Below are 18,003 nucleotides of genomic sequence, written 5' to 3' on the forward strand. Positions count from 1 at the left end.
TTGTTAAAATTCGATTTTTTGGTTTAACCGAATTAAATTTTACATAAACCGAAAACCGAACCGAATTGTTGAAATCTTATAAATTTAAATCGAACCGGATCGAATAAACTGAAAAACCGAAACCGAAATTAACTTCGGTTCAGTTCGGTCGGTTTTTTCGTTTTGAACCATATTATGCCCAGCCCTAGTGGCGGTGGTTGGAGGTTGTTGGTGGCGGTTAGATCTGTATGGTGGCGGTTTGACCCATCTCGTTGGTCGTTGGAGGGTTGTTGGTGGCGGTGGTTGGAGGAAGAGGTGGAGGCATCGGGCAGATCTGAGCCACCGCCGTCTCTCTAATCTTCGGCGACTGAAAAATACAGATCTGACCGGGAAATACAATGTATTTTATTTCTTTTTGGGGTGTATTTTATTTCCTGTATTTAGTATTTGAGTGTATTCGAAGGAGATCTTATTGTATACAAATGAATACAGTGAATTTGAAGTGTATTTTATTTCTTGTATCTCAAATTCGAGTGTATTTTATTTCCTGTATTTAGTATTTGAGTGTATTCGTTAATTTTTAGCGCAAAATTCAGTGTTAGGGGATTTATTTTGAAGGATTTTTTTTGTATACAACCGATTATTAATTATAATAAAGTGAATACAGTGTAAAAGTAGATATAAATGAATACAGTTGAGTTGAATACATCTGACTTGAATACATCTGACTTGAATACATCGAAATCTGACTTGAATACAGCGAAATCTGACTTAGCCGAATTTTAAATACAATCTACTGTAGCGCGTGAATACAATCCACTGTATCTACGAAATGTAATTAGCTAAAGTGTAGCTATGCCAAATTTTTAACCCTTAAAATGTAGTCATTTATGTAAGTTGCCCTACATATTATTCAGAGTTCATATATTCAGAAATCGAAATGTCTCTACTTCCAACTATCTGGTGCTTTGAGCTTACATGTTCCTGCAAATTCATGGGGTAGTACATTGGTGTATGTAGGCTGGACTAGACATTGTCAGCAAGGATCGCATTGACAGCATCAGTCGGATGAAATTGATCCCACCAGATGTGGCTCGAGGCGTTACTGCACGCCATTTCAGGGGAAATACCCATGATCCAGCCAGATGTGGCTCGAGGCGTTACTGCACGCCATTTCAGGGGAAATGCACATAGTCCAGCCTTTGTATTTGCCTAAACCACAGCAAGCATCTATCACATTGAAACCTAGAGTGAAGATGAAGAAAAAATTATGTTAGATTGCATACATCTCACGTCCTGTCAAATAAATCTTTATAGATGACATGCATTGCCTCACTATAACGGTCGTGATTCTGAATAATGTCCATGGAATCTTCAAATGCATCACAGAATATGACAGTGGCACCAACAAGCTCCTCATTAAGTTCAGCAATCACATACCTTACAGCTAAGTTGAACGCCAGTAGCATCTCCTTTATGGTTTGCACACACTCCCAAGTTTTGCTATCCTATAGCCATAAGTAGTAAGGTGCACAGCCTATCGGAGCATTACAACCACCTTTCTGACATTGGCATTGGATAAGTTCTGTTCCACCACTAGATAAATTTCTAAACAAAAAGCTTTACACAGTATTGCTGACATATAAACTCAGAATAACCTTATTTCTGCATGTTGAACTAAATAATCTTGGAAGCAATGTAGAGCCATGGGGGAAATTGAAATATGTTAATGCATGATAGAGGAAGCAAGGTAAGCGCAAAAAGCTTGCAAAAAATATGCTTGCATAGAGTAATTCTATTGATGTTTTAAGTACCAGCAGAGAGGAGAAGAGAAGCTAAATGGTTAAGTAATACTCCCTCTCTCCCAGTGTATGTGGCACCATTTCATTTTTGGTCTGTCCCAAAAAGAATATCACCTTTCTATAATTAGAAACAATTTAACTTTATGAGATGATTTACAACCACACATTTATATAAGGCTTGGTTTGGACCGCACATTTCAAAGTCTTCCTTTCTTTCTTAAACTCCGTGCCAAGTCAAATGGTGTCACATAAATTGGGACTGAGGAAGTAATAAACCCATATTCTTCTAATAATTTTGCTAAGTCTTCTGAATTTCCCTGTCCCTAAATATGCCAATGTGCGACTCTTTCTGTCATATAGGTGCCTTACAATTTGTGCTAGATAGGGAGAGATTATTTAACAGAGAAATCTAAACTATTGTATATAGATACAAAATTCAATGTATCCAGAAGAAAAATGTTGACGAAATAGTATGATCACAGAAGACAAATTGCATAAAGAAGATGTTATAGAACACTGCACATCTCCTGTTTAATTGTGTGCCAAAAACTGGTTGAAACTCCATGGCAGGTAAGCAGCTTGAACATCAGATACATTCAGACAATAGTAACGAATGTAGTCATTGATCCCGATGGAAATGTAGGACTCCGAACCTGATATCAGATCAGTTGTTGCATCCTCACCAATAGTCACCATAAACTGCTGAATAGTGTCAACAACCTGTTCTATTTGTTGTGCAAGTGAGATATGCTGACCCTGCATAAATACTAGTAAAATCTTTTTAGTATAATCATCTACTTGCTACAAAAATCATAAAATGTTGGAATGTATAATAAAAATATACCAACTCAGAGCCACTTGAGAAAATAAATTCCAGCACCAGCAGAAGCATAGTTAACACCAAGAATCATATCCTCAATTGAACCAGCCTCCCTTAGATAACTAGGCACAAATGGTAACCAGAAACGCGATGTTGATATAATCAAATACACAAGAAAAAAAAAATGGAAAATTAGCAATCTTTACCTTAAAATGCAATTAAAAAATCAAGAATGTATCACTGAATTCTCCAGAAAATTTTCGAACCAAGAATTCCACGGAAGTAGTACTAGAACTTAGAGCTTGAAATTTGGCGGGGGAATATAACCAACTGAAGAAAATGTGGAGATTGAATTGAATATCTTAAAATTGCCCTATTAGTCTATTACTGTTACACCCAAAAAATGGAGTCTATTTTATAAAGATACAAATTTATTTATCTAATATTTAGAGTTACTCAATTTGATACCCCTTCTGTCCTATGGCACCGGTTAACTTGACACAAAATTTTAAAAAAGAAAGGAAGACTTTTAAAATTTGTGGTATAAAACAAACTATAGACATCTGTGTGGCTGGCTATAAACCATTTCATTAAGAGTAAAAGAATGATTTTAAAGTTCAGTTGTTTCTAATTATAAAAAGGTGATATTTTTTTTTGGACAAACTAAAAATGAAAGGATGCGACAAAAGGAGTACTTTGTTTCAGTTTTGGTCTATTTATGTTTCTTCCATTAGAAAAACATTTCGTATTTGCTCTCTAACGATAAATAGGAGAGCTAATAGCTAAGGTTTGTATGAACTAAAATGAAATGAAAGGTAAAATTGAGCAATTTTCAATAGTGCAAGAACAACAATTATAAACCCTTTTCCCTTCTAACAATTAGGCCAGGAGAAGGCTATTAATGAACTTTTGATTCCAATATATATTGAACTTTCTTTGAGAAGAGGCTAAGTTTGAAGGAAGCAAAACTATCTTCTTCTTTTTTCTTCGTATTTTGGCAATTAATCTTTGTATAAAGATGTATATGGTTTTTATATAAAGATGTGTATGGTTTTCAAATTAAATTTTAAAGATTGGAAAGAATTTTGGGAAATTTATGTGGTGTAGAGATCATGTAACAAGTATTTACATTTAGTAACAATACTTTATTTTAATTACATCTGATAGTTAAATATTGTATTTTAATTACACAAGTAACTAATAGTGTTCCTTTCCCTGCATCAAATTTCAAAACCCGTCTTCCCCAATTCCACAAGCTACTACTGCCTCTGCAATATTTTCCCCATATCTTTCTTCATATCACTGCTTCTTTTTCATTCTGTTTGGTCTATTTTGTTTTAATTTTGGTTTATTGTGTTTAGCGATTGCAATGATGATAACATTTTCCCAGCTCATTATGAGACCTTATTTTTAAGTTCTGGGAATATACTCCGTTTCCAACATATATATCTGAGCTTCGCCGGAGACGGAGACAACGACAAGCAGGGGCAGACGCAACGACATAGCTGTAGCATATTGTCGTCGTTGCCCGCGGTGGAAAAATCTCCAGTGGTGGCCTAACGTGCTCTCTATCAGTGATTGACTGGGGATTTTGAGTGTAGTTTTCTATTTTGAGGGTAATGCAGTGTATTTTTGTCCAATCGATCGAATTTTCCTTAGATCTGAGTGTAGTTTATTTCTTGTATCTCAGATCTGAGTGTATTTTATTCGTGTATCTCAAATGTAATATTTTATTCGTGTATCTCAAATGTAAGTGTATTTTATTTCTCGTATCTCATATCTGAGTGTATTTCAGTGTATTTGTTATTTTTTTTAGTGTGAAATATAATGTTTCTTTATGTATTTTGAAGGTGATTTTTTTGTATACAAATGAATACAGTGAATTTGAATACAACTGAATATCCATGTATATTTTTGCATTTATGTTGTTTGAATACAACCGAATTTAAATACAATAAGTTGAATACAGTGTAAAAGTAGCTATGAATGAATACAACCGGATTGAATACATCCAAATTGAATACAACCAAACTGAATACAGCCGAATTGAATACAAATTACTGTAGCTACGAAATGTAATTAGCAAAAGTATATCTATGCCTAAAAAACCCCCAAAATATAGTCATTTGTGAAAATTCCTCAAGAACTTTGGCCCTAATATTGATTTGGTAAAATGAAAATCTTAGAATGAGAAAACACTAGACCACAGTATAAAATTACGTAGACGTTAGATGACATACTAATCTTTTGATGGTCTCAAGGGCCAAATCTGCTTATCGTTTCAAATTATGCACAAAATTTAAGTGGGGACTTTCGGCCATATTTGCGTAAATTAGCCTAGTAGAGGAATTTTTTTGCGCAGATTGGCCTTCATTTGGGTTGGTCTTTAATTTTTGCCCTTCAAATTGGTGGTCTTGAAGTTTTTTCCTTCGCCTAATACCCCCGAGGTTGTGGGTTTGAATCTCAACTCAGTTAAAAAAAAAAATTGCAAGGCAGAATTTTACAAAATTCTGTCCATGCAAATTCTGCCAGAATTTTTTTAAAATTTTTGACTGAGCGGGAATTCAAACCCGAACCAAAATTTTTTTAAGGAAGGGCAAAAATTAAAGACCACCAATTTGAGGAACAAAAATTAAAGACCACCCCCAGCGAAGGACAATCCTGCAAATTGCCCTAGTAGAGGACCGGGGGTGCTGGGGAGGGCTCTTAAAAGGAGTTTTATATTGTCCAGGCCCAATTCATATGGGCTAATTTAAGAATTTCAATTTTATGACATTGTATTATTTTGGTGAGCAAATTATATTTTAATATAGTTTCATAATATATAAATTCAATTTTCAAAAAATCGGGCATTCAAAGAACAAATTATATTTTAATATAGCTAACACACTACACACTGCTACTTTGTAGGTCCATCATCTCCTTTGTTCAATTGTTTTTGAAATATCAGTTCGAGTGCACTATAATCTTAAAAATCAAATTCATGAATTTCGGCAGAGACATCAATAATACCAGTAGTTCCCTCTACAAATAGGGTAGAGCTAACTTATAGTTACGGGTTCACTTAAATTCAGTAATTTTTACTTATATTTTGTATATACGTATCAAAAAATCTACTAAATATCTATAAATATTTGATTTTAAACCCAAATATAATTATCTATTAATTTAAATCATCATAACATAAATATTCATAAACTTTAAATCTTGAATCCGCCTCTATCTTTGGATATACTTTTGCGGGCAGTAAAGTAGTGGACAACCTCAAAAGACGTGGTTCAAACTTTGGATAAAATTTGGTCATTGCGGGTTTAGTTGCCAGCTTGCCACAACGTTTGTGCATATCCACACACACGAGCTCTAAAGACAAGTGAATGACGAATACTTTGCCGTTATGTTTCGTTGTGTTTCTTTTCCTTGTCCAAATTAATAAACAATGATAAATTGGTTGTGGTTATTTTATTCCCAACCTTTGCTTCAGGAAATAATTTTATAATGATATAAATAATTCCCAAGAATAAAGATATTATTTATAAATAAATACTAAAGCACATGATACAGTTGCAACAAAATCCATGTTGCTTTCATTTAATAAAAAACATTATGTAGTGAAAGTTTGCTGAGGGGCAGCTCTAACACTATTGTTGGCCTAAAGCCAACTTCGATGAGAGGCCTTAATATTTTTAGTCAAAGAAAAAGTTATATAATATATAGTTTTTATTTAAAAGTTGTTTTTCTAGCTTTTTGAGATACAAAGCTGTGAATAATCGTTTTATAATCGATTTCTTCTAATATTTCTTTTTCAATGGATAATATACCTAATCCATTCAATTTCTCTTGAGACATGCTTGATCTTAAGTAAGATTTTATCAATTTTAGATTTGAAAAAACTTCTTTCTGCTGAGGCAACTTACATGAAATATTAGCATTATTCTATAGGCAATATAGGCATCTGAAAAAAAATCAAGTATTTTTATCTGATTGAGTATATCGATTAAAGTAATATCATCTACTTGTACTATTTCTCTTAACATTTTTAGTTCGGAAAATAAGTATAAATCATCAATATCAGAGTGACTATTATATTTTAAAGAACATCCAATGTAATGATCATGAATTTTATCATGTTTAATTCATCGGATATGTCCGTGCATGACGGGATCAAATTCTGCAATCATTTCAATTAGAGCTCCTTTTTGAGATTGTATCAAAGCTTCATTTTTCTTTTTTCTTTTAAGTTTCGAATAACCCGATTCAAATTTTCTAATTGATATATTTAAACTTTAATAATAATAAAAGAACAATATATGCTTATATAATAGAAATCTCAAGCACAATAAACTTTAATTGAAAAAATTATACTAAAAATATTGATGAAACAAAACATGATTCAAGTAACTTTGATCCCAAAATATGAACTTCTTGTTTCATAAACTTTCAAAATTGCTTGATATCCAAAAAATGCATATCAATAATTTCTTTTGGTACACACTTTTCTCTTGCTTGTTTCAAGAATAATATTGCTAAAGAGACATTTTTTGAAGCTTGAAGGAACAAAGAAAATATAAAAAGAGAGGAGTCTTCGTTGATGTTTAGGAAAATGAGTGAGTTTTGCATAGCCCAAAAAAAAAAATGAAAAGTCTTGCTTTCATTGAAAAGGTAAAAAGAACAATTAATGATTACTTTTTTACTTTCATTCCATAAATTCTTTATTTACACGGTACAAGCTTTATTTGACGCCCCCTTTATGTTAAATCAAAGTACAAAAGATACATTCCTTTGTTAGTAAAAATCTGTAGTACTTTTTATTAAAAAAAAAAAAAATTATACCATAACTATTGTGATATAAAATAGGGCCTCCAAAAGTTGAGAGCCTAAAGCCCAAACTTCAGCAGCTTTACCCAAAGGCCACCGGTGAGTTTGCTAGGCATAGCCATGAAGAGTAAGCAAAATCTATAAGGGAAAAAGGAATAGGAAACTGTAGTTTCTAAATAAGTTGTTAGTTGACTAGCCCTATCAGCCCTTCGTAAGCACAAAGTTATTATTTATTAATGGAAACCATATCCCTTTGAATAACAAGCTGGTGTCTCATGCATATTTAAGATCAAAAAGTACGTACGTGCTATTATTTGTCCTAAAATTATTTGGATCATGTTTCTAATGGATGGGGACTAGTGTATAATGTATTAAAGTGTCATTATAATGTCTAAATAGTGATAAGTCTTTTTTTTTTTCCGGACAAATATTAGTGATTTAAGGACCATTACTTGTCTTCAAACTTTTTGGATCATGTCACTAATGAATGCGGACTCTCATGTGATATATTAAAGTGTCATTATAATGTTTAAATAGTGGTAAGTCAAAAGACTTATTTTATTTTATTTATTTATTTTAAGACAATTATTAGCGATTTAAGGACCATTAATTGTCCTATAAAACATTTGGATCATGTGTCTAATGGATTGAGACTCTCATATGATGTATTAAAGTGTTATTGTAATGTTTAAATACTGGCAAGTCCCTTATTTCATTTGACTTTCTTTATTTATTGCTTTTTTAGACAAATATTGGCCCTAGTCTATATATATCAAGTGGTCGATTATTGACCATCTGTGAAATCGAGCCTAAACGATAATAGTTGGCTATTGACAATAGGCGGTTTATGGTATATATCCATGATCCCTTAGATTTTTCCATATTAGGGTGTGGGGTTCAGGGTTCATTGTTTTCAAATAATTATTTTTTTGGGGTTTGGGGTCCGTTAGACTTGTGCAAATTCAGCAAGCTTCTCATTCCAACAATCGCCTTTATTTCTCTGGTTTATTATCAATCATAACAGTCTATAATAGTCCCTTTCACTGAGTTAGTATAGATTAAGGTGATTTATTACCATGATTAAGGTGATTTATTACCATTTTGGTTTATAATTGATCCAGTACACGTAACATTATTTCAACCGACAGACCATAAATTTTTTACAACGGTAATAAAACAAAAAAAAATTAATAAATTTACAACGGTAACAATACACTCTTCTCTATATAAAACAGACCTAAAATTCAAACTCCTCCATTGTCTCGTTTTTTTTTTATCAAACTCCTCCATTGTCGTTTCTTGATCAACTCCTCCATCCTCTGTCACTCTAAACCCCCAAAATGTCTCAAATATCCTAAACATACCAATCATAAGATTCCGACATTTGTTTCTGCGGTGAATACACTATCATGGTCACATCACACACCCCAAAGAATTCAGATCGCAGATTCTTTACTTGTTCAGTTGGAAGTGTGAGTTTCTAATCCTTAAAGTATGCGTTTTTCATGTGGTTTCAGTATAAAAGCTTCTAATTGATGGGTATTTGGTTTAAGAATATGATGGTTGCGACTATTTCAGGTATATTGAGCCACACCATGACACAACAACAAATCTGACAAAGAAATCTCAAATGAGCCAGGACCTCGATGGAGCTCAAGAAGACCTGAGACGCCAACGTCTAAAAGCTTAACAGTCTTTAAATATTGGAAAGGCTCAGAGAATCTGAAGAGAAGAGGGATTTGCTTCGGTCATTATTTAAGGAATTTGAAGAAAAGTGGGATCACTTGAAAGATAAGCTGAGAGAAACCGAAATAAAGAGGGATCAACTAAAACAAAGGTTGATGATGGCTAAGAAAAGTGAATGGACTAAGGATGTTGTTGTATAGTTTATTAGTGATGTTTACTATTTGAAAATGTGTAATAGGGCTATAGTGGGATTTGATCTTTCATTTTGGGCGTGTGAAGAGCTATAAACAATATGAAGCAACTTTTCTTTATATGAAAAAAATATATGTATTTGTCCTCAAGTGTTATAACCTCTCTATTGAGTTTGCGTATAAACTTTTATTCATCGTCGATAATAATAAACATTAACTCACTCTCAATGATCAACCATTGTAGCAGATAATAAGGTTTCGTGTCATCGATAGATAAAAGGTCGTGATGACCTCACCTTAGTATATTTGAACATATCAAAAATATTTAAGCACATTCAAATTCACAACTCAACAACACAGTTACCTTGGCATAAATTATATTAAGCATTGACTATTACTTGTAAAAACAGTCATATTTGAAGACATCCAAAATATTTAAGCACATCAAAATTCACAAGGCAACAACACACATAGACACAAAAGTTGCAATAATTCAAAAAGCAAAACAATCAAATTAATGATTTGTTAAAACAATCCAATTAAGCGTTAGTAGTGCTTGTTTGACATCCTCCACCACACATCTTATTTGCTACATCCCAAATACCAAATTACTTGTCCAAAGAACCATTAATCTAGACGAGAACACCCGGCACAACTTTTTCAGAGTCAAACTCAACATCAGCTTGACTAGTCTCACAAACAACCTTCTCATTAACTTGAGAAGGGACATCTACTGCCTTCTCAACTTTAGAAGCTGGTCTAGGGACCTCAGCTGGCTCAGCACCTACCGCATCATCGACCAAATTGAGGTTTCCCTCGACTGAATGTTGTGGAGGTCTATCAGAGGTGCTTGCGCTACATTATTTGGACATAATTAACAAGAATGCACATAGCATACAACATACAACATAATTACAACAAAAAAATTCAAAGTGTTCACCTTTCTCTTTAAGAGTCTCTTGCTTCTTCTTCGCCTTCTCGCTCCTCTTAAAATTTTCCCCCTCCACATAAGAGAGAAGAACCTTTAAATAATCCTCCATCTTCTCCACACGCTGCTGCAGTTCCTACTGCTCCACCTGCATTGATGGCCCCCACTTGGTGGCGCACGACCCCTAGACGTCCCAATACTAACATGTTCCGCATTATATTTACAAATGCATTGCCACCAATATCTTCTGAATGAGTATCCCCCTCATCAAAAAGCTCTTTGGGCTCATTTCCCAACCTATTAGAAGCTTTCGAGGCATGTGTTGGTGAAATCAATACAGTCGCGCTTTCCAATTCACACTTCAAGTTATCTATGATGGGAACGTTAATCTCATCATCATTTGGCACAAAGGTTATCATGTACTCCTGCTCCAACTCATGCACTATAAGGATGATGTAAGGGCGCGCAATCTACAAATAAGCAAAACATTAACATTTAACTTGTATTTTTGCAAGAAATTGATAATATACAAATTTATGCCTTTGAAGCTCCCGCTCAAGTCCTAAATGGATCACCCGAGTAAATCGCTCACTTTTTGTGGTGTGTCACACAGGATCATAAGAATAGGGAAAGGAACCTCATCTGATTTGCCAACATTCTTTCCAAGTGCAGGGAAAGCTTCATCGGCACATACTTATAATCACACAAATAATCGTCGAGTGTAAAATAAATAACACACATTCTATACTCTACGCACCACTGGTGTATAATATTCACCATGAATGCCCAAGGAAATCCATAAAGAGCATAGGATGCAATCTTCTTATCAACATGTACTTGGTGGTGTTTGGAAATGTCTACCTTGTTCATCAAGTAGTCCAAAGTGAAGTCAAAGAATTCCTTTCCCCAAGGATAGTTCCGGAAGAAGTCCAAATTGTCCGCCATTTTAATCAAATTATGGTCCACACCCTTGGCCATATCTCTGGAAAGCAAGATGGTATGCATAAACCACACAAAACAACATTTAAACTTTTCTTCTTTGTCTAGCTTAGGCCTTCTAATCACCCCCAATAGCCTTTCTGTTGAAATTTTTGTGTTGCATGTAACCTTTGTGCACAATCCTGCCCATTTCCTAATTACCCTATCCTCTTTAGATTGGCTGGGATAAGATCCACGCTAAATTAGTGATCAAAGCAAATTTCCTTCAAGCCAAAACACTTTGATTTGTCATTCAGGAGGAACCACATCTAATTCTTTTTTTTTTCTTTATTGACATAACGAAGAAGCAGATAATGCACCATCAATCCATTGAATTTGATGAAGTGTTCTGACTGATTTCTATAGTGATTAAATGTCATGACCCTAATTATCGATCGTGCGGGCACCTACCTTATTATCACTAGTAGGCAAACCCTTACCCATTAACCCATTAATCATTAGCCAATTTTAACATCTTTAATCCTTTATACTAAGCAATCAATGATCATGTGAATGAATAATATAAATAAAACAAGTCAAAAATTAATAGATAATATGCGGAAGTCTTAACTGTTACACCCCCGAAATGCGAAAGTCATCGTATAAGGACTCTAACTAACAATGTCTAAAGAATGAAGTATATCTCAAATATAATAACAAAGAATGTCCGGAATCAAAATAGACATACGGAAAGAGAGATCTTCGAGAATTGGCGTGGCATGGATAGTAAGCTCACCCTCGGACCGATCGAGCAAACTAGGCTTCCAAGCTAGAGATGTAGTTCCGGAGGAAATCTACGGAACACGATCCGCACTCAAAAGGGTGCGACGAGGTAGTATCGATACAAACACTATGTACCGGTAAGCATCATAGGACGACTAAGATTAGTTCACGTATATAAGCATAAAATCATAAGATAAACAGATAGGCACTTAATACTCAAATCCAAGTCACAGAATATCCCATAACAGAGTCACAACCTAAGATGGAGCTTCTAAACCACAAGTCTATCAAGCCTCAATAATCTCACCTGATAATCACAAGCCCAAGTTCCATCCCTAGGTAGAGTCACTAATCCACCATTTATCTCAGTCAATGGTCATATTGATATCACAATAGACATTCAACATCCATATCAAAATAAGAACCAAACGAGCATATAATAACACAGAATAAATTGTAATGATGTGCGATGCAAAATATGATAATGTGCGATGCAATGCAATGCAATGCATCACAATCACTCGACACACACACACGTACTAGCGTGTCATTGCTCAGCAGTCATGACTTGCAGGGGACCCATGGTGTCCATGTACCATTCGTTTCGGACTCACTCCTCAGACCCGAGCATAAACATCCGCTCCGAAAAAAACCTCGGACGCGGGCCACACTAATGTATCCCTCGTTTTCAGAACGAACCTCGGACTACGAGCCATAATCTAGGTCACATATGTGCCTTTCCATATATCTGTACGTAACGGTATTTCCTGCCTCTTAGTATCCATGCTCAAATCATCAAGTACCATGTATCAAATAGTATCACAAGTTCAACAAGAAGATTATATTAACTTCTTCACTAATTTCACATCACTATGTATTCCATTTCATTAGTATGTATGGACTATGAACAATTAGCAACATCAATGTCAAACACAAGGCATCATGCCACAAGTCTTCCAAACCATTTCCATCATACATGAGTGTATGAATGCATAAATGAGTGTAAACGTGATAAATCAATGTAAACCAATAAAGCAACAGTGAAGGTACAAGTTACAAATCCACAAGCCATATTAAGACTTGGATCAACTTAGCCCTGAAATGAATCATACAATCGTCTCAACTAACATAATAGTCTATGTCCCTCTTTACTTCCACATGTAGTAAGTATGCCTCACAACTAAGTCTTATATCACTAAGAAGCTCCAGTTTTCTATAGATTATTATCAACAGTAAATAATACATCAAGTGTTCATCTACGTATTATTATAAATATATAAATCACAATTCAGGTCTAAACTCGCATATTCTTCCTTTCCGAATAATGATATGTGTCACAATAAGAGAGAATTGAGTACAACACAACAATTCAGGTAATAAGTCTAATCACAATAACGGGGCCACGAACCACCATCAACAATCAATCAACCTAATAAAATCCATCCCGAAATCGCCACAGTATGAATACAACTACACCTCATATTTCAGGTCATAAAGTAATGGCGACGAGCCCACAAAATCAGAAGTCATACCAACCTAGCTAATATCCAACCCAAATAACATGTCTGAAGACCTAATCATGCTTTCTCCCATCAATTCTACACAATACATACGTTTCGCTAATCAAAGTCTAACTAAAGTAAGCCATAACCTACCTGGAATGCCGAGCAACAGTCTCGAATAGCCAAACCTTAGCCTTGCCTTCTCTTTGGAGAACCTCAAAATGATTAACGTCTACCAAATATGAATTCTATGTCAGAATACAAATCTAAGGATACCCATATTGCCATAGTTTTACCCAAAATCCAAAAATGGATCCAAAATAGCCAAACCCGAGCCACAAGGGAAAAACTGTAATTTTATTAAAAATTCAGATACAATATAGCCAAAATAGTACTCTACAGGTCTAAATGAGTCCAACAATACCCATATTGCTATACTTTTAGAAAAATGTCCAAAATACCCCTACAATGTGAAACCGGGTTCATGAGGGTAAAACAAGAAATTTAGTGCATAATTATGTTACCCGTCATCTGGTTAACCTTCAATCTTAATTTCATGGAATTCTGTTCATCACAAGAAATATAATTTGGGGAAGAACACCCCATTTTACTTCTACCCTTTTCAATGGATGAAACCATCTTTCAATAGTGAATTAATCATAACCTATATCTCTAAAATCATTAACCTTCAATTCATGGGTTTCTAATCAATTTTACCCTTAAAACAGATTTTAGGACAAAGCTTCCATTTTTATTAGAATCCTAAGTCTCAACATGCAATTCCAACCATAAGAAATCAAATTCTCTTCCTAGAAAGTGATAATCTATACTCCTAGGTGATTAATCAACAATAAAATAAACAACCTACCAATTATTTAAGGGTTTATTAATTCTAGGATTTTCACCCACCATTGATGGACCTCTTAGAATAATCATGGAGCTTGAAGAAGAAGGAAAAAGGAACAATAAATATGAGAACTTACCCTCCAAGATGTTTCCACCAAAGAATGGGATGAATTTTGCCTCTTTCTCTCTTGAAAACTGACTTTGGTATATTGGGAATAAGGGTTCGAAGTTGGGGAATTAAAATAGAGGTTTCTGGCCCCACTAGCCGGTCTGGGCGGTCTCTCCCCACGCTGCAGCGGATCGTATAACCGGCCTCTTTGGTCGCTATAGCGGAGGCCGCTGGACAGGTCCCCACTAAAATGGTCATAACTCCCTCATCTGGAGGCCAAACGCGTCGATTCTTTTTCCTATAGCTTCATAATTTTGATACGGATCTAATGGTTCAGACCTCACTTAAAAAAAGGTCGGATGCTCAATATGGAGCCATTTATATCCACAAACCTCCGGCGAAAACATCGAATACGAGCACGACAAAACCCAAACCCATCCGAAACTCTTCGGAACCTCACCAAAACTTGTGGACAAGTTCAAAATCATCATAATAACATGTTATAAGTTCCAAAACATTGACACGGGGTCATCCTAACCCGGCGTTGACCGTGGTCAACTCTAACTCGTCAACTTAACTAGTTTCTCCATCAATGACTCAATTACCCTCGAACCTTGCGGAAACCAACCCAATGACTTTATTAAGTCATAGATCATACTAACGGGACTTGGGGAAAGGGTCAACAAGGTTAAATGGGTCAAAACACTATAACGACTAAACGGGTCGTTACATTAAAACATGAATGCTAGAAAGCTTTCTTGAGTTTTTGATCTCTCAACACTTGTTTAAATTCAAAAAACACCAGCATGCTCCTAACATAAAGTTTTGCTGGAAAAGCATCATAATCATCAAGAAAATTAACCAAACCATACTTCTCCACATAAATTGTCTTTGCACAATATTGCAACAACAGGGGATCAACGTCTTCATCTTCAACAAACTCCTTTGAAAGATCCTTAGAAACATAACCATCACCCTTAACTCTATCTCTTTCATCACCATCCACACTACAGTCATCATTCTGATCCATGCAGTCTGAGTAGACCTCATTATCAGCTTCTATAGTTCTTTTTCTTTTGCCATCTCGTTTAACTTCTTCACATCTTTTTTATCATTAGGATTCACACTACAACGGGTTTGAACCATATTAGCAGAACAGATGATTATATTCCCTCCTTTTTTTCTACATTTAGGCATTTTTTTTATAAACATACAAACAATAGAGTGACGCTGATCAACCATGATATAAAAACAAAAATATTCGACCAAGAGTCTAGTAATAACCATGATGTATTTGCAAAAAGCAAAAACAGAAAAAGCATATTCGAAACAAGTAAAATAAGTAGAAATAACACATATTACGACAAAAAAAAAAAGGCTAAACTTCGAAAAATTTGAAAAAAAAAATCAGAACTTTATGAACACGAAGGTTTTATCAAGATCGGAAAAAAAACAACATGGAAATATGGAGCTCAAAATGCTCCGACAGAGTTGCGAAATTAAAAAAATACCTAGGGACGACGACTAGACAATATCCGAGCTTGGGGGAGAGGAAGAGTCGATTGGAAGCTTGAGACCGTGCAAAAAGGGAAAATGAAAGTGACTGAAGATGGGGGGGGGGGGGGGGGGGTGAAGGAGGCGGCTTTTGTATATTTTAAGACATGAAGGGACTTAAGTGTATAATGTTGAACCTCCAAACTTTTTAAAATTATGAAGTGTACTCTGGACATCTTTTTCTAAACCCTAAAACGAAAAAATAAATGAAAAAGAATTTGAGTGGCCTGATTCTTAATTCAAGTTTCAAAGTGGCATGGTTGCCAAATCTTCTCTACTTTACCCTTATTTTAGTCTTAAGACGTAATATTTTTTCATTGAATATTTACTCTATTTATGTGTCATCTCTCCATAATTGAGTTTGTGGTCTTCGAGAACAATTACTACTAAGGATAAAATGGGAAAATATATAATTAATTTTATCGTGAACTTGCTAGAATGATAAATACGAAGTTGAGACGTCTAGTTTTAGAAATCACGACAAATAATTTGAGATGGAAAGAGTAATTACTTAAAAAATGAATATTTTTAGTTTAATTATTAATAGTTTGTAATTAAAAATAAAAGGACCATGTCTTTATGGGTCGTCATAGAGGAACCCATATCGAATCATTATATCATTAACCTTTTATAAGCAAATGATTGCAATCACAAAGTTATGCGAAACTAAGTTGAATAAAGCAAGGAATATGATATGATTCACCAAACCACCTAGCATTGTCGATTAGGCTTTAACTTCATCAATTAGTGTTAATGCATTGCTGTTTGGTGTGCTCCTTCATCTCTCTTTTTCTTTTATTTCTTTTCCTATAAATTCAGTATCACCTAAAGTTAGGGTCATGTTGCATGCATTCGTGTTGTATAAATTAAGCATAAATATAATATAGGGAGGCTAACTAGGTGATAGACTAGGGAGGCTAACTAGGTGATAGACTTTGGTAAAGCTTGGTTGTAGCAAACCTGCAGCTAGAAATGATAGGACATAGTCCTAGTTCGACCTGTAAGTTTGAATGGAACATTATATGTTGGATAATATTTATCAGCACTAAATGTTTATATCAGTTCAATGAATATGTGACATAAATTTTTGTAAATATTTTTATCATTCAATCATAATTAACTAATATGCATTTTTACCTTAATATATAACTTAACTTTGATACATTAATATGATTTAATATTAAAAATGGTAGCCCGATGCATTAATATAATTTAATATAAACACCAAATACGAGTAAATTAATATGATATAATATAAACACCAAACACTAAGTACGAATAAATACAAATACGAATATAAGTTATATATCATATATAGTCCTCCATTATAGTCTTTTTGTGTTGGAGTCTCTTGGAACCCAACTACTTTTAATTAGTAGAAGATCAGGGGTGTATCCAGTAGTTTGGCTGAATCCATAACTTTTATTCTAAATTTGAATTTTCAGTTTAAAATTCACCAGGGGCGGCTCGACTATAAGGCGAATAAAACAATCGCTTGGGGTCCCATTTTTTCCTTAAAGATGTATTTTATATATAAATTGTTGCCTCAACTGAAAGAAGTTTCTCAAACTTAAAATTGATAAAATCTTATCTAAAATCAATAATGATTCAAGAGAGATTCAAAGGATTAGCTGTATTATCAATTGAAAAGGAATTGTTAGAACAAATCAATTATAAAACAGTAATTAATGATTTCTCATCTAAAAAAGCTAGAAAAGTACACTTTAAATAAAAATATATATGACGGTTTTCTCTTAAAAAATAAATTAGGGTCTCTGTTGAAGTTTGACTTTAGGCCCCCAATATTGTTGAGACGGCCCTGAAATTCACTAAACTTACGAATAGTGGGCTGGTGATTTTTTTTTTTTTTTTTTTTTGCAGTATATAAGGGTCTCATAGTTTAACTTTGTACAGTTTAATACAATACCAATAAGTTGGAAATTGTAGGAAGTTCACTTTGAAATAGAGAAAGTACAAGCAATGTCATGTAGCAAATAATTATGGATTATGCTCAGTATAACTCATTTGCAGTATATTCATAGTACTATTAAATAAGCTAGCTCTATGATT

The 18,003-nt window shown here is 34.2% G+C and overlaps 1 non-coding gene and 1 pseudogene across 1 annotated transcript; one reads left to right on the forward strand and one right to left on the reverse strand.

The window, feature by feature from the left end:
• Nucleotides 1–888: 888 nt before the first annotated feature.
• On the reverse strand, nucleotides 889–11,166 carry LOC132031577 (uncharacterized; annotated as a pseudogene).
• LOC132032269 (small nucleolar RNA snoR69Y) lies at nucleotides 3,961–4,062 on the forward strand. Its single transcript, XR_009408409.1, has one exon. It is a non-coding gene; the product is annotated as a small nucleolar RNA snoR69Y (small nucleolar RNA).
• Nucleotides 11,167–18,003: the final 6,837 nt, after the last annotated feature.

Source organism: Lycium ferocissimum, chromosome 9 (genome assembly GCF_029784015.1).
Source record: "Lycium ferocissimum isolate CSIRO_LF1 chromosome 9, AGI_CSIRO_Lferr_CH_V1, whole genome shotgun sequence".
NCBI classification, from domain to species: domain Eukaryota; kingdom Viridiplantae; phylum Streptophyta; class Magnoliopsida; order Solanales; family Solanaceae; genus Lycium; species Lycium ferocissimum.